Source organism: Lissotriton helveticus, chromosome 1_2 (assembly GCF_964261635.1).
Source record: "Lissotriton helveticus chromosome 1_2, aLisHel1.1, whole genome shotgun sequence".
Lineage (NCBI taxonomy): Eukaryota > Metazoa > Chordata > Amphibia > Caudata > Salamandridae > Lissotriton > Lissotriton helveticus.
The window spans coordinates 314,626,686-314,652,461 of NC_136058.1; the positions used below are offsets into that span (position 1 = coordinate 314,626,686).

The 25,776-nt window shown below is 49.4% G+C and overlaps 2 non-coding genes across 2 annotated transcripts; both read right to left on the reverse strand.

Moving 5' to 3' along the window:
* Nucleotides 1–717: 717 nt before the first annotated feature.
* LOC144808081 (U4 spliceosomal RNA) lies at nucleotides 718–857 on the reverse strand. The gene has a single exon (XR_013606618.1). It is a non-coding gene; the product is annotated as a U4 spliceosomal RNA (small nuclear RNA).
* Nucleotides 858–16,513: 15,656 nt separating this feature from the next.
* LOC144808087 (U4 spliceosomal RNA) lies at nucleotides 16,514–16,653 on the reverse strand. The gene has a single exon (XR_013606624.1). It is a non-coding gene; the product is annotated as a U4 spliceosomal RNA (small nuclear RNA).
* Between the last annotated feature and the right edge of the window lie 9,123 nt (nucleotides 16,654–25,776).

Consider the following 25,776-nt stretch of genomic DNA (forward strand, 5'->3'; position numbering starts at 1 on the left):
TCCACTAAATGCCAGCAGAGCAGGAGCTTTATTTACAGGTTACCTAAGGGCGGTAATGCACTTGTTGTGAAGCAGTGTCATCAAATAGCGCCACCTTCTGGATGGATGCAATGGATTTTTTATTGTCTCAAAATATAATTAAGTGCATGCATGTTTGGCATCAGTTCTCCTGAAGTTGATGTTTCAGCATGAGAGGAAGTGCAGTGTTTCCATGGTATTCACAAGCATAGGTGGCAAACACGTGCCTATGCAGTGCTGTGCATTGTTTGCTTACTGGGAATAGACTGCACACAGCACATTGGGACGGTTTGTGGCAGAAACAATCCCTCTCAAGAGTTGGGGTCACGTGTTTCACTCGCTCACTCAGTGCATTTCAGCTTCGCTCTTTCCACGACCACCGCTGCGCGCGCCAAAGGTCACTATTGCGACAGAGGCTTTACATTCAGTGAGGTGGGGGGTGCCCCCCTGGCTGGCAGAGGTGCTGGTGAGTATTGGGGTGCTCTGCGGTAAGAGAGATCGGGGAGAGAAGGGGACTAAGAAATTCAAGAAATATGAAAACTGCTCATTGATAATGCATCCCGAAATTACTGCCAGAAAATACCTAATTGGCACATTGTAACTAATTAAACATATACATTTATAATTTATTGTCTAATCGCTGTACGCTCACAGACTTTATTTAATGCAATCTATTCTTTTTTTCACCGAATGATTCAGTCTCCTTAGAGACTGTCAAAAATTGCAATGTCGACTATATTTCAAGTCGCCACAGCGGGGTATTGGGTAAAGTTTTCAATAAGCAATAATCGCGCCTCGGTTAAACCTCATTGGCTACGATACTGCCACTGCGCAAAGCTAATGAGCACTCTGTGAATTAAAGGCACCCTCACCGAAGAAACTCGTGTTACAGAGACCAGGAAACCATGCATCAGTGTGGAGGCATCAGTACAGCACTGTTCACTTACAGCAGTAAAATAATGAATGTGGTAGAGTTATATCTGCAATTTCCATCAGCTCTTCGGCGGCAAACATTTCCCTGAGACGCGCAGTGGACTCTGGGAAATTGCATGGTAAGTAGCTCGTGAGACCGAGCCCTGCACTGGTTCCGGTGTTTCATGTTGGGGGCGGGGCTTGGTGCTGCCGGAGCATTGGAGGAATTCTGGCAGCGTCACAGGCACGAGGACTATAAATATATATATAATATACCAAAGGAGGCGTGGACATAATGTAGCGAAATATAAACAATACAGTCGTGCTTCGATAGCGCCTTCACCGCGGGTGTGACGTGTCACGGAGCTGCACTGAGGAACTTGCTGCATTCCAGTCTCAGATTCAAGAGGAGAAATTGAGGCTTCATTGTTTACAAATCATTACTCCCCAGACCTAACATTCAAGGGATTCATTTTATTAAAACTGAAAATTATTAACCACTCGAGGGAAACAACTGGTTCAGATGCAGATTTTGGGGCATATTACCAACCAATAGAGATAATTTTTGTCTCTAACTTGTTTAGAGACAAAAATTATCGCCGCACATCGGCAATTTTTATCGCAGATAAACCTTGCTATTAGCAAGGTTTATCGCAAATGCGATAAAAAACGGCCGCAATGCATGAATATCGCTGAAAAGTCAGCGATATTCATGCATTATCGAGCAAATGCTATTAGCCATGTTATCCACCTCCCATTGGATAACATGGCTAAGAACTGCTCCTGGGCAAGTGTTAGCTTTTGGAGATATTCGCGCTTAGCGCGAATATCTCCAAAAGTTGGTAATAGGAGATAGCGATGTTAGCGACTGTTTTCAGTCGCTAACATCTTGGCACGCCCACTTTGCATGTCATTAGTGATAAATATCACTGACATGCAAAGCGGGGCCCAAGATGGTCACTATCTCCTATTAGCTGTCGCTAACTGGTGTTAGCGACAGCTTGGTAATAGGGAGATAATGTTATCTCCGCTTTCTTGGCTTTTAAAGCCAAAAAAGCAGAGATAAAGCCCCTTGATAATATGCCCCTTTGTTTTTTGTCTGGATTCGCGCTCGGTTCAGATGCTTTAACTCCGGGATCTCCAATCAGTCATCAGGAGCTACTGGCAGCTGGCTGCCCCCTTCCAGCTGCTTGCAGTCCAACATCTCTCTTTAGGCCTGCTTTATCACAACTTTATCGTTTCGTTTAATTTAAGGCCCCTTTGCAGTACTTGCTGCCCTCACCCAAAGATTGGCTGTATTTTTTATTTATTTATTTATGCGTTTTTATATAGCGCGGACTTTACCCGAAGGTGTCTGAGCGCTTCACAATAGGAACGTTAATGATACATGAGGAGAAAATTACAAGTGAACAAATTACAAAAGCAAACGTTAAGTTACATGAATCAAAAGTGACAATAGTGAGCAACCATAATACATGAGGTAGCAGTCGGTACATTACAGGAGGAAAAACTGATATGTGTGCAGGTTACAAAAGCGTACAAAGTACAAGTAGAGGTATCAATCAATCAATCAATCAATCAAAGCATTTATATAGCACACTACTCACCCAGAGGGTCTCAAGGCGCTAGGGGAGGGGGGTCCGCTACTGCTCGAACAGCCAGGTCTTGAGTTGCTTCCTGAAGGCGAGGTGGTCCTGGGTCAGGCGGAGGTGGGTCGGGAGGGAGTTCCATGTCTTGGCAGCGAGGTAGGAGAAGGACCGTCCCCCTGTGGTGGCTCTTCGGATGCGGGGGACGGCAGCGAGGGCGTGGCCGGTCGATCGGAGCTGGCGTTTGGGAGCGTAGAAGTTGAGGCGACTGTTGAGGTACCCTGGGCCTTGGTTGTGTAGGGCTTTGTGTGCGTGGGTGAGGAGACGGAAGGTGATTCTCTTGTTGACCGGGAGCCAGTGCAGGTTTCTCAGGTGTCCGGAGATGTGGCTGCGACGGGGGATGTCCAGGATGAGTCGTGCTGAGGCGTTCTGGATCCGCTGGAGTCTCTTCTGGAGTTTGGCGGTGGTTCCGGCGTAGAGGGAGTTGCCGTAGTCCAGGCGGCTGGTGACGAGGGCCTGGGTGACCGTCTTCCTGGTCTCGGTGGGGATCCACCGGAAGATCTTACGTAGCATGGGCAGGATGTTGAAGCACGACGAGGAGACGGCGTTGATTTGTCTGCTCATGGAGAGGGAGGAGTCCAGGATGAATCCCAGGTTGCGTGCGTGGTCTGTTGGTTTGGGTGCGCTGCCCAGGGCGGGGGGCCACCAGGAGTCGTCCCAGGCGGAGGGTGAGGATCCCAGGATGAGGACTTCCGTCTTGTCCGAGTTCAGTTTCAGGCGGCTGTTCTTCATCCATTCGGCTACCTCTTTCATCCCTTCGTGAAGGTTGGCTCTGGCGGTGGCGGGGTCGTTGGTGAGGGAGAGGATCAGCTGGGTGTCATCGGCGTAGGAGATGATGTTGAGGTTGTGCTGGCGTGCGATGGCTGCGAGGGGGCTCATGTAGACGTTGAAGAGGGTAGGGCTGAGCGAGGAGCCTTGGGGAACGCCGCAGATGACTTCGGTGGCTTCAGATCTGAACGGTGGGAGGCGGACTCTCTGTGTCCTTCCGGCGAGGAAGGAGGTGATCCACTCCAGTGCCTTCTCCTGGATTCCGACGTTGCTGAGACGCTGTACTAGTGTACGGTGGCAGACAGTGTTGAATGTCGTGGAGAGGTCCAGGAGGATGAGGGCCGCTGTTTCTCCGTTGTCGAGCAGTGCTCGGATGTCATCGGTGGCTGCGATCAGGGCGGTCTCGGTGCTGTGGTTGGTCTGGAAGCCGGACTGCGAGAGGTCGAGGGATCCGTTCGTCTCGAGGAAGGCGGCCAGCTGCTTGTTGACGGTCTTCTCGATGACTTTTGCAGGGAACGGGAGCAGCGAGATGGGGCGGTAGTTCTTGAGGTCGGTGGGGTCGGCTGATGGCTTCTTGAGAAGAGCGCTGAGTTCGGCGTGCTTCCAGCTCTCCGGGAAGGTAGCGGTGTCGAAGGAGGTGTTGATGATGTCCCGCAGGTGGGGTGCGATGACAGCGTCGACCTTGTTGAAGACGTGGTGGGGGCAGGGGTCGGTCGGAGATCCGGAGTGGATGGAGTTCATCGTGCGGACGGTGTCTTCGGTGCTGATCGGGGTCCAGGCGCGGAGGGTGGTGGTGGGGGGCGGTGGTTCGGTCATGGCGTGCTTTGGTTGAGTGCTGAAGCTGTTGTGTATGTCCGCGATCTTGTTGTGGAAGTAGGTGGCGAGGGAGTTGCAGAGGTCTTGCGAAGGGGTGATGTCGTTGTTTCCGGCGTTGGGGTTGGAGAGCTCTTTAACGATGTTGAAGAGTTCCTTGCTGTTGTGTGCGTTGTAGTCCAGTCGTTCCTTGAAAGCAGTTTTCTTGGTGGCACGGATGAGTTGGTGGTGTTTTCGGGTGGCGAGCTTGAGGGCAGTCATGTTGTCCGGTGTTGGGTCTCTGCGCCAGGTTCTCTCGAGGTCTCGGCAGTTCTTCTTGGAGCTCTTGAGTTCGTCGGTGAACCATGGAGCTTTCTTGCTGCCGGGTCTGTGGGCGGGGTCCTCAGGGGGGCGAGGTCGTCTGCGCAGTTGCTGATCCACTTGGTGAGGTTGGTGGCCGCTTGGCTGGGGTTCGTTGCGCTGGTGGGTGGGTTCTTGCTCAGGGAAGACGTGAGCTGGTCGGCTGTGATCTTGTTCCAGCTTCTGCGTGGGACCTGTTGTTGTTGGTGGTGGATCGTGGTCCTTTTGAAGCTGAAGTGGACGCAGCTGTGGTCCGTCCAGTGTAGTCCAGTGGCGTGGCTGAAGGTGATGTCCTTGCTGGATGAGAAGACGGGGTCGAGTGTGTGTCCGGCGTAGTGAGTGGGGGTGGTCACCAGTTGCTTGAGTCCGAGGTTAGCGAGGTTGTCCAGCAGGGTGGTGATGTTGCGGTCGTTGTTGTTCTCCAGGTGGAAGTTGAGGTCCCCGAGGAGGATGTAGTCGGCGGAGAGGAGGGCGTGTGGGCTGATGAAGTCGGCGATGTCCTCGCTGAATTGTGTGCGTGGTCCCGGGGGTCTGTAGATGAGGGTGCCTCTGAGGGTGGTCTTGGGGTTGATGTGGACCTGGAAGTGCAGGTGTTCGGTGGGTGCGAGGGAGTCGTCGTTGTTGGTCGTGATGCGGATCGTGTTCTTGTGGATGATGGCGATGCCTCCTCCGGTCTGGTTGATACGGTCCCTACGGATGATCTTGTAGCCGTCTGGGATGGCGATGGCGATGTCGGGTGCTGAAGAGGCGTTCATCCAGGTTTCCGTGAGGAAGGCGACGTCTGGTGAAGTTGTGTCGAGCAGGTTCCAGAGCTCGACGGCGTGTCTGTGGACGGAGCGGGTGTTGAGCAGGATGCATTTCAGGTGGCTGCTGCTGTTGCTCGTCTTGGTCATGGTTGGTGCAGGAGAATTGATGGTCCGGATGCAGGTGAAATTGCAGACGTTGCAGCTGAAGGGTCCGTGGGTGCGTCTCGGGGTGGCTCGGTAGCATCCTGGGAGTCGTCCGGCGTTGAGTGCGTTGAGGGTGGCGGCGTCGTACGTCCGGCGGGTGGGCTGGGGTCTGCGGGGGCCAGGGGTCCAGGCGCGGACGGGCGCAGACGGGCTTACCTTTGGCGCGCCTTCGGCGCTCAATTGGCGCGCCCGCTGCGCGTGACCGCTGCGCGTTATCCACTCTGCCATAAGTGGAGAGTGGGAGGGGGCGGAGCAAGGGAGGGGCAGCTGGGAGGCGGGAGCGGGGAGGGCACAGAAAGGAAGAGGGCGTGGCCGCGAGAACAGCGGCGGGAAGCGGGGAGCGGGGCGGGGAGGGCACAGGGGAACAAGCACAAGAGAAACGTGCAAAAAGCAGCAGTCACAAGTCACAATACACAGATACTTAACTACACTAGACAATAGAGCTGAAAGAGAAACCGGGCAGCAGGGTGCTACCTGATCCGGCGGAGCCGAGATAGAGGGGGAGAGCGCTCACAGAGTGCGAGCGTTGCCTAGCAGCAGAGCAAGCCGCAGGGGGAGGCGGGTCAGCTGGGCGGAGGTCTGAGCGAGGCTGAGCAGCAGCGAAGGGAGAGGTCACCGGCACAGCTGGTGGCCGTGCCGCGCTGGAGTGCCCTGCGATAATACTGCAATAAATGGGAGACACTCCAGCACAAGAACAAACGTTACGTAGGCAATGGTGGCACTTGTGGCACTTGTGCAAGTATCTAAAGCAAAAAAAAATGTGAGAGGTAGCATACAGTGTGTTACAAGAGAAAACTGACGTGTGCATGTTACAAAAGCGTACCATACACAGGTACAAGGATAATACTGCAATAAATGGTAAACACTCAAACTGCCAGAACACACTGGGAAGGCACTTCCATAGTTCAGTTCAGCCTTAGGCAAGGAGGGGTGTGGCGGGTGATGGCAATACCAAAACGCAGCACAGGCCGCATTAGACTGCCCACAGGCAACCACACTGCCTGCCTCTGCAGCTCGACACAGAACTTCCATCCTACACTACCAGTCCTGCCAAGTACCACGCATCAGGCATTAGACTAACACATTTTAAATGTGATGTCTGCATTACCACAATAAAATACATTAATCATGCATTTTGAGGGGCAGATTTACAACTTCTGGCGCATCTCTGCAAATCAGCAGGGATGCGCCAGAACAGATGCGTCACGTAATCCCCCCCTTGCACCACCACGGGTGCATCACGTTTACGATGCGGTGCACCATGGTGCAAGGAGGGGCAGATGCATGATGCATCTGATGCCGTAAAGGTGATAACGTAAAGGTGACGCAGTGCTGGAGTCGTGTCGGAAGCGCAACACAATTTCAGCACTGCTCGGGGCACCCTACAATAGCTGTGCACTGGCATAACGAAAAGTGAGGGGGCAGTACTTAGGGGGGCCCCCTCTGGGCTCAATCAGGAGCTCTCCCGGCCAGAGTTCAGTGCCGAGGGGGCCCCTTGGAGCTAGGGATCCCCCGCACCGCGTGGGCTGCGGGGGCCTGTGTTACGCCCCTGTAGATGTGCTGCCTCACTCGTAAGGTTTTGACACAGCGGGGTCGGAAAAGTGACTGAATAAAATCTTGTAGATTTCACTCAGCCACTTTTCCGAGGCGTTCCTGAGCCAGAACGCCCCCCGTCCCAGAATGTACACATGAAAACTGACGCAGGTTTCATGTGGCGCAGGGCTTTACAACGTGACGCATCTCCCTAAATGCGTCATGTTGTAAATACCCCGCAGCATGGCGCTGCCCTTGCGCCGCAGCTGCATCACAAAAGTGACGCAACGGCGGTGCAAAAGTGGCATACAGGGCTTGTAAATCTGTTCCTGAGTGCCTTGATCACCTCCGTGCTGTGAGGGGTGAAGCAGAGTGGCCTCTACCGTCTGAGCTGCATTCGATTACAGCAGTGCGGCGTCCCCATTGCTCTGCTGAATGAGGGGCAGCCGTCCCCAGGGTTGCAGCTCAGAAGGGATGGCAGGAGCACTGTGAGCCATGGAGTTGGCACCCGGAGCCGCCCTGCGTCGCGTGAAGCCTACCACTCGGGCGCTGCTCTGTGAGTCTTCTGGTGCGCAGCAGAGACACTGTGTGCAGCCAGTGCCACAGGCCGCAAGTCACTACGCTGTTTTTAATAAATATAAAATATTATCACTCAGATTGCCTGACACCGTAATTGTGCCTGAACTCGTCGGCCTTCGAGCTGGTGTTTGGCGGGTGGGTGAAAATCGGGTCCATGCCAAAATGCTTATTTTTCAATTTACTGCCTGCCCTGTCAAACCCTCAAAAATTGCTACTGCCGTCCGGGGCTAGAGTGAATGTGTTACACCTCCTGCATACACATGCTGCTGTACAGCCCCTTGTTGTGGCCGTCCCCTCGGGTTGTGTCCGATCACGGGCATTGTGACTCAGAGAGCAGGTACCACTCATTTCCGAATCAGTTTCATGTATCTATTTATTTAATGCCGTTTTATATAGCGGCGGTTTTACCCAAAGGTGTCAGAACGCTTTGCAATAGAACCAAGGGGCATATTAACAAGGCAGCGCTATAAAATTATTGCCGCTTTTGCGGCTGTTTTCGTCCGAAAAGCGGGTTTGCTGATTTAGCGCCCGTTTCCAGCACGCCTAACTTTGCATCGCTAATGAGATGCAAAGTAGGCGTGGCAGTGAAACCAACCAGGGAAAATATCGCGATATAAAGAAGGAAGGGTAGCGATTATTTAAATCGCATTAAGTATGCCTTAACGCAAGAATTTAACATCTGTTAAATTCCTGACTAAGGCATGCTTAACATGGGGGGGTGGATTCTGTGGCTAAGACCACAGGCCCTATCATCCCGGATATCGCTGTTTTCCACCTTGGAAAACGGCGATATCCACACTATCTCCGGAATTTTTATCGTAGTGGCGATGCACGTTGTTGATAACGCGCTAACCGGGCGATAAATTCCAGAGATAGCTGGCGATAAATATGAAAGCGCTAAGCGCGCTTTGCGATATTTATCACCGGCCCTTGTTAATATGCCACCAAGTAAGTTACGTAAGTAGATTTACACACTAACAAGTTACATATACAATCAGGATAATTAAAAAAAGTAAAAGTGCTAAAATTAGGTTAATATAGGAATAGAATACATATTTACAAAGCTGAGCTCATATGAATGCCAAGCTTCGGTGGGGGTAGTGAAATGGGTTGAATTATTCCTGGAAGTATGTAGAAGTCATTAGCCAAGTGTGCGCCTTCATTACGAAGTCAATAGCAAGTATTTTCAGTATGTTTACTTGTGGTTAAGGCTACATTTGATACTGAATTTTTGGGTGCGCATAACGGCAGATGAGAAGTTAAATCTATGTATTTATTCTTAAGAACAGAAAACATGGAAATGAATCCTTCTTATGAGTGACTCAACAGAGTGCCAGCTGTGCTCATTCACTGCATTGCGAGTTTCAAAATGTTGTCCCATAAGTAGCTGTAAGTTCCATTGTGCAGTGATGTTCATTTGATCTTGGTTGTAAAGTGCATTTTGCTTGGCACAAGGGCAAAACCTTGTTACTTTTAATTTAGTAAGTCTCATAGTCACTGGTATCTTTTTCCTAATTTAATTTACTTTTGTGTGTGCAGCCTCTCACTCTCTCTGCGAGTCAGCTGTCGTGATTGAGTAATTATAATAATGTTTTAGCAGGCAGCTGAGATCATCCCCTCTGGGGCCTCTCACATCCTATTTGGTACATGTGGGTCCCATAGTGTCCTTCCATTTCTGGTGCTTTGCAGCAGTTTTAAGATCTTCTTGGAGTTTCTCGTTGCTCAAATGGGTGAAGTATATCATATTTATATGTTTCCCTCATCTTCACTGCTTGATTTTTCTCACAGGAAGTGTCACTCATAGTCGTTGAATGTCACTCATAATTACCCTGAAATTATTAAAATGTCACGCATAGCAATCTGAAAAATTGTTAGCTATGGGCCTGACACGTAAGAAGGTGATGAGAATCCAATACGCGTTCTACCCCTCCTTGCAGCTCTACGGCCATTAGTGCAGAGCACGCTACGAGGGGCTAACATAGGACATCGTCACTGTCGGCAGCACAACCGCTGACAGCAGGAGGCAGTGCGTTAGGCCGCACACACACTGGCTGAACCCTGTCAGTGTACTGGGGCTATAACTAGGGTCGGATTGGTAAGGTGGGCACTCGGGCAATGAGCGAGGGACCAGTATCCGAGTTGCAACTGTGGGTCGCTTTTTTGCCCAGCAGGGTGGCCAATTATGGTGTGTCTGTGCTGTTCAGATGCCACTAGCAACCCAGTGAGGGCTTGAGCGGCCTTTCTGAGGCAGATGGGCCTCTATTACCTCCCTTTTACCAATGAGACAGTGGTGCCATTCCCAGTTGTTCGCTGGGCCGACCCAATAATGTACACAGATTGCAACGGCAGGGGGCCTGAGCAGAAGTGAATTCACTTGTATTAAGGTGTGGTTCATCATTGTGAACTAACCCGTGCACAAAGAGCCCTGACAACATTTACATTTTATTTTTATCTCAGTGAAGATAATAAAACATGTCTCTTTTAAAGAAAGCCCCTACTTCTTTTCATAAGGCTCACAAAATTGAAGCGTTTTTTTTCAAAAAGATGCAGTCCGAAAATATGGCCCACTTTTTTAGGTTCCCTGTCAATTTCTCATCCCAATTCAACCTTGGTTATAACAGCTTTAGAGCCCCAGAGGAGATAGGAAGGCAGAAGAGACCGCGAACAAAAATGCATAGGCTGGGCCATGAAGGTTAAATCAGTATGCCTGGAGGTCGCGCCTGACCTCCAGGTGCGTGCAGCGTCAAGCGCAGCTGACGTTTACTCAGAAGGCTAGAACAGTACAGTATGAACTCGGCGTAACACTCAAAAATATTAAAAATGCAGTTTTAATTCGAATTAGTTAAAAACAAGGTTTATTACAATATGGAGACCATTTTTAATATAAACAATACATAAAATATCTCTTTATAGCATATTTTGTATGACAATAACACATACATTCATCACAATACAAATAATCAGGAACATAAAAAGACCGTGACAACAAAATGAGTCTTCTACTCACATTTTGGCGCACTCTGCACCTTCGTCAGGAAATGCCACACAATTACCTAAAACATAACATTTGAAAGTTACACTGAGATTCATAAAAAATGCAAAGTTTATTGACCATCACCTAGTGATACTAACTAAAGAGAAGTAGAAATAGAAAGATATCTATTGTAAAATACCTGTTGATACCACACCCTAAATGTGAGAATTGAAGAGAAGAGATATAGGGGCATATTATCAAGGGCTGGAGATAAAAATATTGCCGCCTTTGCATCCGTTTTAGGTTGAAAAGCGGCTATAATTGTATCGCATTTTCTACAAGGACACGCTAGCCTGTGTTTCCAAACCTTAGCGCCCATTGTCAGCACGCCTACCATTGCATCGTTAATGAGATGCAAAGTAGGCGTGTCTGATAAAACTCCATGAAGAAATATCGCCAAGGCAGCTTCGCGATATTTACAATGAGCCCAAATCCAGCGTAGCGATAACATTATTGCGCTAATGCGCTTCTAATGCTGGACTGTAACGTCTGCTAAAAAGCAGACTTTGGCATATCTACAATGGGAGGTGGATTCTGGCGTTACGACCACAGGGTCGTATTAACAAGGTTTTCACCTTGTTGGACATCGCTGGTTTTCCAGCGATGTTTGCCCATTTCTACACTATCGCAGGAAATCTTATTGCCAATGCGCTAAGCGTTGTTGATACAGTGCTAGATTGGCGATAAGTTCCAGCGAGAGCCGGCGATATAAAAAAACGCTAAGCACGTGCAGCGATAATTATCGCTGCTGCTTATAGATATGCCTCATAGTGACTAGTTAGATGTAATAGGGTTTATAGGAAAGAAACCAACACTGGTCACCCTTCAGCTTAAATAAAAATTAGTGCAGACCCATGGGCCTATAGATGGGGGTGCTTACTGTTTATTCTGTATATAGGTCAATTATGGTATTTGTGGTCTAATAAGAGGATGTACAACCAAAATCTAAAAGAATTAATAAAACATGTCAATATAGATCCTTTAATAAGAAGGGAGATATCCTTGTTCTTAAAAGTGGAGAGTGCATAATAATTACCCTCATATATATATTTCATGGTCCTGATGTGTATCTCCCGAAGTGTGGGGGAGGTATAGCTAGTGGGGTACCAAGCTGATGATGTCACCCACGAACGTTGTTTGGAACTTGTATTGGGCTGGCTGTGTGACTCCTCCATCTCGGGCAGTTATTGGTTGTAGGCTACCAAAGGCCAACACGCGCAGCATGGCCAGCGGCTTTGTCTGAGGTGAGATGTTGGTTCTCCGCCATGTTGGTACCGACATCCTGTGGACAGTGGTGGTCAGGATGCGGAGAAGGGTTGTCCCTTTGAGCCTGTAAAAGGCAATGACATTCTCTGGTTTTGGGTCTGTGAGGTTGGTGCGTTTTCTGAGGGTTGCTGTCTTTGTCTGCGCTGCCTCGGTGTTGGTGACCCTGTTGGGGCTCCCAGCAGCATAGTCAGTGGCTTCATTGCATCTGTTGCCCTTCAGGTGTGGCTCTGGCCTTGGCTCCCGTTTGTGGTTCAGGCTGTCGTCCCACTTTACACCAGGTCAGAGCAGGTGTTAGTTTCCTGCTGCTAACGCGCCTTATCACCTGTTTTGGGTTCTCATTGTCGATCTGGCTGGTCTTCGAGAATGTTGCGGATTGGTGTTGTGACTGCTTTTTGCATGGGAATGCCTACTCTGTATCTCATTAGCGATAGTTGCCGGGGTAATCTGTGGCAATGTTTTTTGCGACTGCTATCGCCGGTAAACTGATGATATGGGCTGTTAGTACCAGCTTGTGAATGGGGAGCTAAAATTATCGCGACTTTAGCTGCGATAAAGTGCTGATAACTCAGCGATAGATCCTTGAGAATATGCCAATGAGTGTGTTAATAATAACACAAATTATTTCCAATGTTACCAAACTATTTCCATCGGATCACCTTTCTTTTAAGCCTCATACGAACGTACTAGAAACAATACTTTCCTCACACTCCATGCACGTAAACTTTCTTTTTGTAGGGACTCGGGGGCATATTACCAAGCAATAGCGATAATTATCGCTATTGCTTGGTTAGAGACAAAAATTTACCGCTAGGCTGCGGCGATTTTTATCGCAGATAAACCTTGGTACTACCAAGGTTTATCGCAAATGCGATAAAAAACGGCCGCAATGCATGAATATCGCTGAAAAGTCAGCGATATTCATGCATTACCGAGCTAATGCTCTTAGCCATGTTATCCACCTCCCATTGGATAACATGGCTAAGAACTGCTCAGGGCAGGTGTTAGCTTTTGGAGATATTCGCCCTTAGCGCGAATATCTCCAAAAGTTGGTAATAGGAGATAGCGATGTTAGCGACTGTTTCCAGTCGCTAACATCTTGGCACGCCCACATTGCATGTCATTAGTGATAAATATCACTGAAATGCAAAGTGGGGCCCAAGATGGTCGCTATCTCCTACTAGCTGTCGCTAACTGGTGTTAGCGACAGCTAGGTAATAGGGAGATAATTTTATCTCCGCTTTCTTGGCTTTTAAAGCCAAAAAAGCGGAGATAAACCCCCTTGATAATATGCCCCTCTGTCCGAATGCAGCTGTCGCTCTTCAGTTTTTCAGAGATGACCTGCTGTGTGCATTGGCTGCTTGTGGCGCAGCTGATCATTCAGGGCGCTTAGAAACCTCCACTAAATGCCAGCAGAGCAGGAGCTTTATTTACAGGTTACCTAAGGGCGGTAATGCACTTGTTGTGAAGCAGTGTCATCAAATAGCGCCTCCTTCTGGACAGATGCAATGGATTTTTTATTGTATCAAAATATAATTAAGTGCAGCATGTTTGGCATCAGCTCTCCTGAAGTTGGTGTTACAGCATGAGAGGGAGTGCAGTGTTTCCATGGTATTTACAAGCATGGGTGGCAAACACGTGCCTATGCAGTGCTGTGCATTGTTTGCTTACTGGGAATAGACTGCACACAGCACATTGGGACGGTTTGTGGCAGAAACAATCCCTCTCAAGAGTTGGGGTCACGTGTTTCACTCGCTCACTCAGTGCATTTCAGCTTCGCTCTTTCCACGACCACCGCTGCGCGCGCCAAAGGTCACTATTGACCGACCCCCGGGACCACGCACACAATTCAGCGAGGACATCGCCGACTTCGTCAGCCCGCACGCTCTCCCCTCCGCCGACTACATCCTCCTGGGGGACCTCAACTTCCACCTGGAAAACAACAACGACCGCAACACCATCAGCCTGCTCGACAACCTCGACAACCTCGGACTCAAGCAACTGGTGACCACCCCCACCCACCTCGCCGGACACACACTCGACGCCGTCTTCTCATCCAGCAAAGACGTCACCTTCAGCCACGCAACAGGACTCCACTGGACGGACCACAGCTGCGTCCACTTCACCTTCAGAAGAACGACGATCCACCACCACCAGCAACAGGTTGCTCGAAGAAGCTGGAACAAGATCACAGCCGACCAGCTCACCGCTTCCCTGAGCCAGCACCCTCCCGCCAACTCAGCGAACCCCAGCCAGGCCGCCGACAACCTCACGAAATGGATCAACGACTGCGCGGACGAACTCGCCCCTCTGAGAACCCCACCCAGCAGATCCTGCAGCAGAAAAACACCATGGTTCACCGACGAACTCAAGAGCTCCAAGAAGAACTGTCGAGCCCTCGAGAAAGCCTGGAGAAGGGAACCAACGACGGACAACATGACCACCCTCAAGCTCGCCACCCGGAAACACCACCAACTGATCCGCGCCACCAAGAAAAATGCATACAAGGACCGGCTGGACAACAACGCACACAACTGCAAGGAACTCTTCAACATCGTGAAAGAGCTATCCAACCCCAACGCCGGAAACAATGACATCACCCCGTCGCAAGAACTCTGCAACTCCCTCGCGTCCTACTTCCACAACAAGATCACGGACATACACAACAGCTTCAACAACCAACCAACGCAAGCCACAACCGCAACGACGCCACCCACCACCACCCTCCGCACCTGGACCCCGATCAGCACCGAAGACACCATCCGCACCATGAACTCCATCCATTCCGGATCTCCGACTGACCCCTGCCCTCACCACGTCTTCAACAAAGCCGACGCTGTCCTCGCACCCCACCTGCGGGACATCATCAACACCTCCTTCGACTCCGCCACCTTCCCTGAGAGCTGGAAGCACGCCGAACTCAGCGCTCTCCTCAAGAAACCCACAGCAGACCCCACCGACCTCAAGAACTACCGTCCCATCTCGCTCCTCCCGTTCCCGGCCAAAGTCATCGAGAAGACCGTCAACAAACAGCTGGCCGCCTTCCTCGAGACGAATGGATCCCTCGACCCCTCACAGTCCGGCTTCCGAGCGAACCACAGCACCGAGACCGCCCTCATCGCCGCCACCGACGACCTTCGAACTCTGATGGACAACGGAGAAACAGCGGCCCTCATCCTCCTGGACCTCTCCGCGGCTTTCGACACTGTCTGCCACCGCACCCTAATACAGCGCCTCAGCAACATCGGAATCCAGGAGAAGGCACTGGAATGGATCACCTCCTTCCTCGACGGAAGAACACAAAGAGTCCGCCTACCACCGTACAAGTCAGAGGCCACCGAAGTCATCTGCGGCGTCCCTCAAGGATCCTCACTGAGCCCCACCCTCTTCAACGTCTACATGAGCCCCCTCGCGGCCATCGCACGCCAACACAACCTCAACATAATCTCCTACGCCGACGACACCCAGCTGATCCTCTCCCTGACCAACGACCCCGCCACCGCCAGAGCCAACCTGCACGAAGGGATGAGAGACGTGGCCGAATGGATGACGACCAGCCGCCTGAAACTGAACTCAGACAAGACGGAGGTCCTCATCCTGGGCTCCACGCCCTCCGCCTGGGACGACTCCTGGTGGCCCCCCGCCCTGGGCACCGCACCCAAACCGACGGACCACGCACGCAACCTGGGCTTCATCCTGGACTCCTCCCTCTCCATGACCAGACAAGTCAACGCCGTCTCCTCGTCATGCTTCAACATCCTGCGCATGCTACGTAAGATCTTCCGGTGGATCCCCACCGAGACGAGGAAGACGGTCACCCAAGCCCTCGTCACCAGCCGACTGGACTACGGCAACGCCCTCTACGCCGGAACCACTGCAAAACTCCAGAAGAGACTCCAGCGGATCCAGAACGCCTCGGCGAGACTCATCCTCGACATCCCCCGACGCAGCCACATCTCCGGACACCTGAGAGATCTGCACTGGCTCCCGGTCAACAAGAGAATCACCTTCCGACTCCTCACCCACGCACACAAAGCCCTACACGACCAAGGCCCGAGCTACCTCAACAACCGGATCAACTTCTACACTCCCAAGCGCCTCCTCAGATCAACCAACCACGCCCTCGCCGCCGTCCCCCGCATCCGAAGAGCGACAACAGGAGGGAGATCCTTCTCCCACCTGACTGCCAAGACCTGGAACTCACTTCCGACCAATCTGCGCCTGACCCAAGACCACCTCTCCTTCAGGAAGAAGCTCAAGACCTGGCTGTTCGAGCAGTAGCGGCACCCCCCCCCCCCCCCAGCGCCTTGAGACCCTACGGGTGAGTAGTGCGCTCTACAAATGACCTGATTGATTGATTGATATTGCGACAGAGGCTTTACATTCAGTGAGGTGGGGGTGCCCCCCTGGCTGGCAGAGGTGCTGGTGAGTATTGGGGTGCTCTGCTGTAAGAGAGATCGGGGAGAGAAGGGGACTAAGAAATTCAAGAAATATGAAAACTGCTCATTGATAATGCATCCCGAAATTACTGCCAGAAAATACCTAATTGGCACATTGTAACTAATTAAACATATACATTTATAATTTATTGTCTAATCGCTGTATGCTCACAGACTTTAGTTAATGCAATCTATTCTTTTTTTCACCGAATGATTCAGTCTCCTTAGAGACTGTCAAAAATTGCAATGTCGACTATATTTCAAGTCGCCAAAGCGGGGTATTGGGTAAAGTTTTCAATAAGCAATAATCGCGCCTCGGTTAGACCTCATTGGCTACGATACTGCCACTGCGCAAAGCTAATGAGCACTCTGTGAATTAAAGGCACCCTCACCGAAGAAACTCGTGTTACAGAGAGCAGGAAACCATGTATCAGTGTGGGGGCATCAGGATAGCACTGTTGACCTTACGGCAGGAAAATAATGAATGTGATAAGTTTTATCTGCAATTTCCATCAGCTCTCCGGAGCCAAACGTTTCAATGGGACGCGCAGAGGACTCTGGGAAATTGCATGGTAAGTAGCTGGTGAGACCGAGCCCTGCACTGGTTCCGGTGTTTCATGTTTGGGGGCGGGGCTTGGTGCTGGCAGTGGATTACAATAGAGGCAGTAAGAACATAAATAAAATGCGTTTTTTAAAGCCAGTAGCCTGCCTGTTAATTAAATTGCTTTCTTATAGCAGCTGCCAACTATCCCTGCTTTGCAAAACATAAAAAGATACCTCCCACCGCTATCAGACGACCCCCTGAAAACCGGGACATGAGCCTAATTTCCTGAAATCTGCCGGGACAGCAGGCAAACAACCGGGACTGTCCGGCCAAATCCGGGACACCTGGTCACCCTATTGATAATGCTCAACCAAACATGAGCCTGGCCCTCCCAAACAGGAGCCTTGGCCCTCGCAGTGAGGGCTTGAAGGCAGGCGAGCAACGGCATTGGGCTGAAAGGGCTGTCTTTGTGTGTGTGCGCCCGGGCTGAGACAGCGCACACACACAGACTGTTTTTTAGATTATCGCAGCCGCACCCCAGTACTCCACAGCTCTTTAATAGAAAATGTACATGTTAACGAGGCTCTGTTTATTTTTTCACCCCTTGATCTCCACTTGGCGATAGGCGACAAATCCTTTCTTTGACAAGGGTAACCTTTGCCTACTGTACTGCTGCGTGGATATTTCTTTTTCTACGCAGCTCAGGAGAACAGAAGTTTGTTTATTCCTATTCACCTTTCCTGACCCCTGCAGCTGCTTATCACATCAGGTTGTGACACAAAGTTTGACTAATGGAGTAGTAGGTAAAAGAATGTGTTACTATTTGTTTTTCTTTTTAAAATCTGTACAGACCCAGCAGGACAGATACCTTGTGCCCTTCATTTAAACAGCTTTTATCATTATCATGGCTGATGCAGGACAACAATAAGACAAACCAGAATGTCCAGATAACGCTGGTGATTAATGATCCTGCTGGAGAGCAATCATTTGTCTGTTGGTAGTATTTAAATGCAGATGAACTGTATTTTATGTGGAAGCTCAGTGGGTTACTGCCTTTGTAGCAGAGATCCTTGTGTTACTCAGAGCCGGCTTTCGGGCAGTGCAACTGGTGCGGCGGAACTGGGCGCTGACCTGTGGAGGGGGTGCCAACTTCAGGGGGTCTCTGTGTTTAGCAATACGTTATGATTGGTGAGATGTGGGGCACTCATGCCTGGGGGTAGTGAGAGAATCCGAGGTGGTGGTCATGTGGTGTGGGGGCCACAAATAATTCTCACACCAGGTGCCACCAGCACTAAAGCCGGCCCGGGTGTTATTTGCAGTTCAGAAGTTACAATCCTAACATAGGACTGTGACAAATGAACTGTCATCAAAGAGCTGCAAACAAACATGAATTGTATAGTTAGAACTTCGCTTTTTTGTTTTGTAATATAGTTAGAACTTCCTTAGTCTCATTATTCTAATATAGCTAAAATGAGCATGTTTGGGCAGATATACATTTTTATCAGTAAAGCCGACCCCCATGGAATACTCTTTAAATCCTAAGGTTGTGTTTCCCCAGGCCAAACCATCTTAAAATATACTGCCCCCCCAGTATGGATGACGTGATTCCTACACCTTGTAATCCTCATTGGTTTATGTGACATTCCCTGTAGTCTGACTTACATACATGTACGATTGATTGTCTCTGTATAATGTGTACGTGGTGTCAATTACTGACACACACTACACTAATGTGAGTAGCGCTATACAACAAATGGAATTGATATGAGAGAGGGGCTACGTAAAGATGAGGGGCACTGTTGGAGGGTGGCAGTGAGGGAATCTGAGGAAGAGGTCATGGGGTGGAGGGGGAGCTAGGGAGAGATGAGGGGCACTGGTGGAGGGTGGTAGTGAGGGAGTCTGAGGAGGAGGTCATGAGGTGGAGGGGCTACAGAGAGATGAGGGGCACTGTTGGAGGGTGGCAGCGAGGTAATCTGAGGAGGAGGTCATGAGGGGGAGGGGCTATGGGGAGATGAGGGGAACTTGTGGCATGTGGCAGTGAGGGAATCTGAGGAGGAGGTCAATAGGGGGGGGGCGTGGAGGGATGAGGGGCACCGTTGGAAGGTGGCAGTAAAGGTATTTACGGAGAAAGAGGTTATTGGTGTGGCGCCAAAAAAGACTTTCACATCCGCACTAAAGCCGGCCCTGCCATGGCCTTTCTGTTTTTGTTTATTTAATTAGCAGTCGGGTCATTTACTGCTATATTCAATGTTTTAAGTTTGAAGGTGATTTTACTAATGTTGTTACTGGGAAGAATGAAAGTGGAGTCCAATGGTGCCTGATTTGGGGCTGGGGCTCAAGGTCAGCTGTGAGATAAGGTGCACTGGAGAGGAGTAGTGGATAATCAAGCCTGCAAGGGAGTGCGTTGCAGAGTTGGGGTCAGGTGGAGGTAGTAATGAAGAGGGATTCTCCCTGAAGACTCGCACAGAGGGAGCCCGAGAAGTGTCACTTGCCTGATACTCCCACCTCAGAAACCTCCTCTTCCCCTCCAAGGAACATAACATGGAAAAAACACTTTTTGAGAGTGATCATATTTAGAAAGATTTGGAAAAGAGTGCGTTTTACTGGGCCTTGTAAGACTAAGAAGAGATAAAGGAGGGCCCTGAAGCAGGCCTGCCCAGACATATATGCGACGAATCGAGCCAGCAGTGACCCGCCCAAATGCACCCTTGGCCCACCCAAATAAAAATTCCTGGGGCCGGGCCAGATAGTGAGTGACTCATACATGCCAACCCTCCCGATTAAGGCAGGAGACTACAGATTTCAAGACTAGTCTCCTCCCTCTCGATTCCTGCATGCAAATACCCAATTCCACTGAGGACTTCCGCTGACAGTATTGTGTAACTCGGTGCATGCGCTGCCAGTAACCTGCTCCTGCAGGCCAGTGCACAACACTTGCATCACACTCTCTGTGCCTGCCATAGCTCTTTCTCTGAGCTTCTGACAGGTAAGGAAAAAAACCATACATTTGCGTTTCTAATATCTGTTCCTGCAGCAGCAGACTAGCAAAGCCCAAACATGGCAGTAACCCGATTCAGGCTCCAATAAAAGTAAATGGGGAAATACATTCTCTTGATTGTTTTTTAGAAATCTCCTACTTTTCTCTTATAAAATGTTGGCATGTATGGTGACTAGAAATCTGTGAGGAAAGTGAGCCTGCTTCCGGTGGCGTGCAACTGCTTGTCAGTGAGATGTGTGGGAGAGCGGTGTCAATATTTAGGGTGTTTTGCTTTCCCACCACAATGTTTTTATTTTCCTTTATAGACATGTTGTGTGCTTATTAAAATCTGGTGAGAGTATTAATGGCCAAGATGTGAACTGCTTTACTTTTAAGAGCATTGGCTCAGTGACTGCTGGAGGACCGCATTCAACTCACCTATATGGCCCATGGATCATAGATCTTCACATCACATGCACAACTGGTTGTGGAAACTGGCATCGCAAAGCAGCAGTTACACCAGTGAAAATAGTCTCATCCTCTTAACACTGACCCTGTGGTGCGTGCAGGCACTCACCCTTTTCTCTGGGCTTCTGACTCTGGCCTCGCATGAACCACTCTGCAGCAGATTCTAGCAGGAGCACTTACTGGGTGGCAGGGATCCCACTGCACTGGTTATAAGCAACTCATGCATGCATGCACACAGACCCTGAAAAGTGCCTTCATGCACAGGTCATATGTGTGATACAGTGAGCTTGATGTAAGAAGATGGTTTGCATCCAGGAAGGATCAATGTACTGCAGATGTGGCAGCGAGCACATACTTGTTGAAAATGGCCCTTTTTGAAGGGTTAGCACCAAATTTTTAGCCTTCCGCCTCCACCGTTTTAGACTTCCTTTTGCTGGTTTTAAGATTCTGGACACTTTACAACCTCTGATCATTGCTAAGGTGCATGTGCTCTGTGTCTAATATGTGATGGCATTTGGTTTCTCCTTGACTGGCTTTTATGATTTACTAGCACATCCCTAGTACAGTGCACTGTGTGTGCCCAGGGCATGTAAATCAAATACTACTAGTGAGCATGCAGCACTGATTGTGCCACCCACATAAGTAGCCCTACAAACATATCTAAGGCCTGCCATGGCAAAGCCTGTGTGCTCAGTTTTTAACTGCCATGTCCACCTGGTGAGTACACCTATTTGCCAAGCCCAAGCCATCCCTTTTATTACATGTAAGGCACTTCTAAGGTAGAGTCTAGGTTGCCCGATGGATAGGGTGCAGTGTATTTAAAAGGTAGAACATGTGGTTTTAAGTTTTACATGTCCTGGGAGTGAAAAACAGCTACATTTGTTTTTTACTACAGCAAGGCATATCTCTCCCATAGATTAGCATTGGAGATGCCTTGTAACATCTACACGTGTATTTTCCAATTGGGAGCAAACAAAACATTTGAATTTGGTGTCTCCGCTCACTATTTAAAAACACAACTTTTAGTGAAGTTGTTTTTTGAAATGCAGGTTAGAAAATGCAACTTTTAGAAAGTTGTCATTTTCTTACTTTAACCATTCTGTGCCTCTGCCTGGTAATAGAATACACATCTGGGTTGGATGACTGTTGGGCTTTATGAATTAACTCTAGACAGTCACACACAAAGGGAGCGGAGGTGTACCCTGCATATCCTGATGGCCCATCACCAGGCTGATGGGTCTTCCTGAGCTAAGGAGGAGTTGACACGTGCACCTGAATAGGGGTGTGCCTGTCCCCCCATAAAGCAGTCGCCACTCTCCTGCAGTGTGTCTGGAGCGAGGAATGGCAGTGCACTACAAAGACCGTTCTTTGAAGGCTCCCTAATTCAAAGGCCAAATTGGGTATAAGTACTGGATCTCTGACGCCATATACTCAGAACAATTCTGGACTGAGGATATTCTGCCAAGAAGAAGAGCTGTTGTGCTGCCAGGAGGGATTGCCACTCTGCTGAAGCTTTGCTGTGCTTGGAAGGGAGAGGACTGGACTTTACTCTCTACATCTTGCTTTCCAAGTTTCTCCAAGGGCTTGAGTTGCGCTTGCCTCCTATTGGAAGTCTCAGGGCCATCAAAGATTTCATCTGCCGCACCTGGGTTCGTTTGCTGAGAGCCCTGTTCTGTCAAGTGGTGTAACTTCCAGTCTGGGCCCTTGGAAGTGAGTTCTGATGCAAAAAAAAGAAAAACACGCATCAACTTCAGATTTGGCGCACCCCAGCAAGAATCATTGCATCGCTGCTGCCAGCATCGAAGCCGTGGTTCCCGCTCACCGAGTGCGCAACGCACCAACTGCTCTTTGCAACACAAGCTGCGACTTTGCCGCAGGGCCCCGAAAAATCACTGCTGTGTGAGTCTCGAGCACCACATCACCGACATCCATGAGGCACCGCTCCAATGCAGAGCCTGTGGTTCGACATCGACACTGTGGAATTTACGCATCACTGCATCATTGACTCCGCATGGCCTCAGGAACCAAGGTATCATACTCACAATCGATGAATTACCTCCCTTGTGCCTCGCATCATCACACGGCGTTAGCAGCTCAATGACCCAGCACCGCCTTCAGAAACTGACGCATCACTTACTATAAGCGACGCATCACCTCCTTTGTGCTGCGCATCGTTACCTAGCACCAAAGTGCCAATGACCTGCATAACAGTAAGAAACGAACACATCACCTATTTCAACGGCGTCTCCTCTGCCATACGCATCGTGTTTTTTTTCTCATCAAAGGTACTTTGTCCTGGTCAAGCGCAACCATTGATTTCTAAGAGCTATAACTTTATTTAACCTTGAATTTTTTTATCTTGACCTGTGTATGTTGGATGTTTGTGTTTTTGGTCTTGTTTTAATCACATAAATATTTACTATTGGAGTACTTTTGTGGTATTTTCACAATGTTACCGTGTGTATGTGCAAATACTTTACACCTTTCCTCTGACGATAAGCCTTACTGCTCTGGCCAAACTACCAAGGGGGAGAGCACAGGTTATTCTGAGGGTGTAACTTACTTACCCTCACTAGAGTGCGGGTCACTACTTGGACAGGGTGCAAAACACTCCAAACCAGACACCTCATTTCTAACACTTGTGCATGCACCAAAGAGCACCAAACGTGCACATTAGATAAACCAGAAAAGATCAACATAGACAAATCACAATGCTGTCACTGCCCAGGACTGAGCTGCAGCACCTCTTGTGGATGCTCAGCAGCACTCAAAGCAATACTTAACACAATCACTGCTCGGGAGAGAAGTGAGTAAACCACACATGCAGATGTATCCTACATAAAATAGATGAGAGGCTCTAATGTATAGCCTTTACAGGAGTAGGGACTGAAGCAAAAGGATTATTATATGGCAATTATTCAATTGAAGACATGGGAAAGAGTGTCACCACTTTTGCATCACTTGACTAGGAAGAGACATGTCTGAAAAGAGTGGTGGGCCATGGAAGATGTAGGGGCCACTGCACCAGCTATTACCTATCAACCCTGGATTCCGGGGATCTCAGTTGAGACATCTTTAAGGTAGGACCCAGGAGCCTCATTTATGAGGCCGTGCGTCACTTTTATGCCGCCGGTACGTCACTTTTTGTGACGCACCAGCAGCGTAAAAAATGTGCCTTGTTGCACCATATTTACAAAGTGACGCATCTAGGTAGATGCGTCACTTTGTAAACCCTTGTGCTACATTATACCTACGCGAGGTATAATGTATGCGGGGGGGGGGCGTCCTGACGCAAGAAAGGGTCATAGAAGTGACGCAGTGAAATCTATAAGATTTCACTACACTACTTCTAGGTCACAAATGCATCAATTTCTTACGCCTGCCTCACAGCAGGCGTAAGACTGACGCAGGCCCTTTCACATGGGGCTTGCCCCATGTGAAAGGACACATTGCTGGACTTGCGTCACTTTTGTGACACACTCCACCAATGCGTCACTTTTGCGCCTACAGATACGTCAGAAATACTGACGTATCTGTAACTCCTTGCGGAATGATGCGTCATACTGTAAATATGACGCATCATTTGTGTCGCAAGGAGAGCGCAGTGAAAAGTGACGCATCGCTGTTTCCACGCAGCGATGCGTCACTTTTCATAAATGAGGCCCCTGTTCTTTACACACAGTGTAAAACGTCTTCATGCATGAATATCCCAAGGCCCAGGCGAGACATTCTTTAAAGGTAAGCGTTCCATCCTCTAACCATGGTGACAAACCAGCAGATCCATGGTCCTCGAGCCGGTAGGCCTTTCAAGTAGTGCGTAAGCGTCTTCGTATCATCTTTCACTCCCATGACCATGAGTCAAATCAAAATCAAATCAAAGCATTTATATAGCGCGCTACTCACCCAGAGGGTCTCAAGGCGCTTGGGGAAGGGGGGGTCCGCTACTGCTCGAACAGCCAGGTCTTGAGCTGCTTCCTGAAGGCGAGGTGGTCTTGGGTCAGGCGGAGGTGGGTCGGGAGGGAGTTCCAGGTCTTGGCGGCCAGGTAGGAGAAGGACCTTCCTCCTGTGGTGGCTCTTCGGATGCGGGGGACGGCGGCGATGGCGTGGCTGGTCGATCGAAGCTGGCGTGTGGGAGTGTAGAAGTTGAGGCGGCTGTTGAGGTATCTCGGGCCCTGGTTGTGTAGGGCTTTGTGTGCGTGGGTGAGGAGACGGAAGGTGAGTCAAGCCTAGGTGGGTCTTCTGCACACAGGGGCACTGGCTCACATATTCTCCTCAACATGTTTTCTGAGTCCTATTTTATTTGTTCACCAAAAAACAAAAAGTTACTATGCTATAAACATCAGAGCATGCAACTGCTCTGTAAAGGACTGTCTTTTCAAGATGCAAACAATAGTATATGCAAGATATTCCTACCTCTCAGGTTACTGGTTGCCACGCTTAAGTCTTCAGAGGGCTTTTCTCACCTATGGCACCGACACCGAATATTAGTTAAGAACGAAAGGTAAGCTAGAATTAATCAGGTTACATCTCTCACTTTCAGCCTACTGTTTGTATTTTTGGTGTTTTACAAAATGGCGAAGGTAAGTGTTCACTGTTCTCAGACTTCAGGGAACCAAGATGATTGTCTGCCAAAACAATACTTTATTCTTGGCCCAGGATGGATCACTTTTGCAACTGTAATTTCATGTGTCTGTATCTCACCTGCAGATGCCAGGGTTGCTGCTCAGTAAAGAAGAATCTATGATTAGCCCACAGTGTTTCTGTGTTTCAGGGGAGATACAGATCGTCTGTTCGCCAACTTTCACAGGTTAAGATTTCCAGTATCGAGAAAGAAATCACACCAGCATTAGTCGCACCCCTTTCCCCTTTGTTACTTGGCCTAGATGGTTGGGTGTCTTTTTTAGCCTCCACCATCCATGTTGTATTCCCACCCCCACTACACGATCCGCCCTTCAAAGAGTCAAAATGTGTCTTGCGAGGAAAAACCTGCCTTATTATGAGATGACCCCATTGGATCTAGGACCATATGGATGCTTTCAGCGGCAGAGGCCTTTTAACCTCATTCCCTGATCTAGTCTTAGGGTCCGGCGCCATCCTGGTACAAGCGAGGTTGAGGTATTGCTAATTTACATTTGCAGGAAGATGGTCCAAGAAGGAGCCATCTTTGCACATACATTGTTTGGAGCTGTCTGCAGACCATTATGTACTGCAGTGTTTTGTAATACACGCTGTTTAATTGTTAGCCACATGGAGAGGCTAATAGTGCAGCGGTACATTCATAACTGGTGTACATCCAAAACTGGGCTGGGCATTACAACAGCAGAAAACACAGCTGAAGCAAGCAATATGGGAGGTCAGGAGAGACAATGGGGATTCTCTATGGGCGAAACTGCATGCAGATACCAAGCGGAACAACAGTGCAAGGTCCTGGGAGACAATGGGAAACAATAAAAAGATGTACCCGCCCAACACACGAGGGTCTGTCTTCTAACA